The sequence below is a fragment of the Protopterus annectens genome, chromosome 14.part0, assembly GCF_019279795.1.
Source record: "Protopterus annectens isolate FY-2018-M chromosome 14.part0, PAN1.0, whole genome shotgun sequence".
NCBI classification, from domain to species: domain Eukaryota; kingdom Metazoa; phylum Chordata; order Ceratodontiformes; family Protopteridae; genus Protopterus; species Protopterus annectens.
The window spans coordinates 1,017,132,306-1,017,134,805 of NC_056748.1; positions in this window are offsets into that span (position 1 = coordinate 1,017,132,306).

Genomic DNA, 2,500 nt, shown 5'->3' on the forward strand with positions numbered 1-2,500 from the left:
GAAGGCTGAAAGTGTGTTGTTGAGTGCTGGGGTGAATAGACTCTTTTTTCTGGGGGCTGTGAGTGTATCAGGAACGTCGGAGGATTCTGAGTCTGTGTCCTCTGTGTTACTCAGAAGCACTTTCAGATTTAGTTTTCTGAGATAAAGCCTGAGATCCAGCAGAACGTCAATGATGATACCTTCCTCAAGGAAAACCAATTCCTTTAAGAAATGTTCATCCGCCGACATTACCCCAAACAACTAGTAGAGGATGTGTTTCAAGAAGTGGCCTCCCACAGATCAGACAGACAGATATGCTCAGAATTAGTTCAAAATGATGTGAAAATTACTGAACCTACACACATTGCCAACATACTGGCTGACAGGTTCAGTGCAAACTTCTCCCCCCCCCTCACCCGCAAAAGGAGAGATATCTATTCCAGAGGATTGTAGCCCCCCAAACATCTCCAACGCCCAGGTGAGAGCTGCCCTCACTAAGGCAAAAAACACAGCATCCATGGGACCGGATGGTGTCCCCGGCTGTGTGCTTCATGAACTCAACGAGGAATTAAACCCACAGTTAGGACAGCTGTTTAATCTTAGCCTCACCTCAGGATACGCACTCCAAGGAGTGGCGACGGCCACTGTGGTCCCACTTCATAAGGGCGGTGCCTCCACAGACCCTGAAATTACCGCCCATTAGCTTGACAAGCCTTATCTGCAAAGCCATGGAGAGGATCATAATGGAACTCATAAATAAAGACATAGGAACTTGCAGACTTTGGATCCAACCCAGTTTGGCTTTGTCAAAGGCAGATCCTGCCTCTTAAACTTGGTTGACTTTTTCGAGACAGTCACCAAGGCCATTGATGAGGGAAAGGCAGTCCATATAGCCTACCTCGACCTGGCAAAGGCCTTCACACAATACCCCACTCAGGTATCATCGAAAAACTCATCAGCTTGAATGTAAACCCATACATCACAAGATGGGTTGCAAACTGGCTAAGTGACAGAACCCACAGGGTCAGAGTTGCTGGAGCCATGTCAGACTCAAAGCCTGTCACAAGTGGTGTCCCACAGGGCTCAGTCCTGGGTCCACTCTTGTTCGGCATCTACTTTTCTGAAGTACAAGCAAACACAGGAGGGTTATGGCTGACAAAGTTTGCAGATGACTGCAAACTGGGCGCCATAGTCGAAAACACATCTGACACAGATATCCTCCAGAAGGGCCTCACAGAAATGGATAACTGGTGCCAGAGCCATGGCCTGAAGTTAAACGCCAAAAATGCATAGTCATACCTTCGGAAACAAGGTTACCCCTAGCTACCATATAGGTGGCAATCCACTGAGCACAGAAAAGTCATCAGAGATCTGGGGACCCAGGTTGACAGTAGCCTTCGCTTGACACTCATGTTGCTAAAGTAGTTAGGAAAACCTTCTATATCACCCACCTGATCATGAAGGGATTCACATCTAGATCAAGGGAGGTCATCGTCCCCTGTACTCATCACTCATTAGACCTATGATTGAGTACAATGCCCCGCTCGAATGTATCTGACCAGACACCTGCTGCAGCTTGAAAGGCCCCAAAAGTTCCTCACCAAAAGGATAAAGGGTCTCAAAATATGTCTTATGCTGCCCGACTGAAAGAACTCCAGCTCTATTCAGTCTCATACCGCTTGCTCAGAGGTGACCTGTGCCTGACATATAAGGCCATGTCAAACCCAGATTTGATGAATATGCTTCACCTCAAAAAATCTAGATCCCTCAGAACCACAAGGGCGGGAGACTTAAACCTTGACACGGTTATAAATAGAACGTGCTGGAGGGACAGATTCATCACCCAGAGACTCCCTATGCTGTGGAACAAAATCCCGGCACATGTGAGGCAGAGCACCTCTCTGGCCTTGTTCAAGAGGAATCTTGACCAATGGATGGGAGATTGCAGATATACCCCAGGGATTACTTCAGTGTCACTGCTTGACAGATGCACAGCAAAATGATAGGCATAGTTTTTATTCAAACTAAAGGGGTGGCGAAAGCCACATAACTATGGGCTAGGCTTATAAATGCCCTTGGGCAGATAGCCTAGTATGAACCTATGAATCTGTGCTCTTTGTGATGGCAAAAAAGAGAAGCCCTTGTTTAATAAGCTCACATGGGCCTCTGAGAGATTTCTGTTAGTTAAATTGAAAAGTGTGCTGGTGAGTTGCAACTCCCGCTCCCCTAGTACCTCCTTGTGGAGCTCCTGGTGTTCATGCGTCTGCCGACATGTGTCCAGCGGCTCGATCCTCTCCCTCTGCCCGTGGTTCTCGGTCCTCCCCTCCCTCTCCCGTTGTTCTGGTGAGTTGACCCCCTGCTGAGGGCTGGACTGCCTGGTCCTTGTTGCCATAAAAAAGGCTGCTGGGGTTGCTCTCTGTTGAGCTAGTTAGCCCCGCTGGCTGGGCTTCCTGCCATGGGAGTAGGTACGGGAGGAGGGGGGTTGGTGATGATAAGCTCTGCTTGTTGTATGGTGGCATCT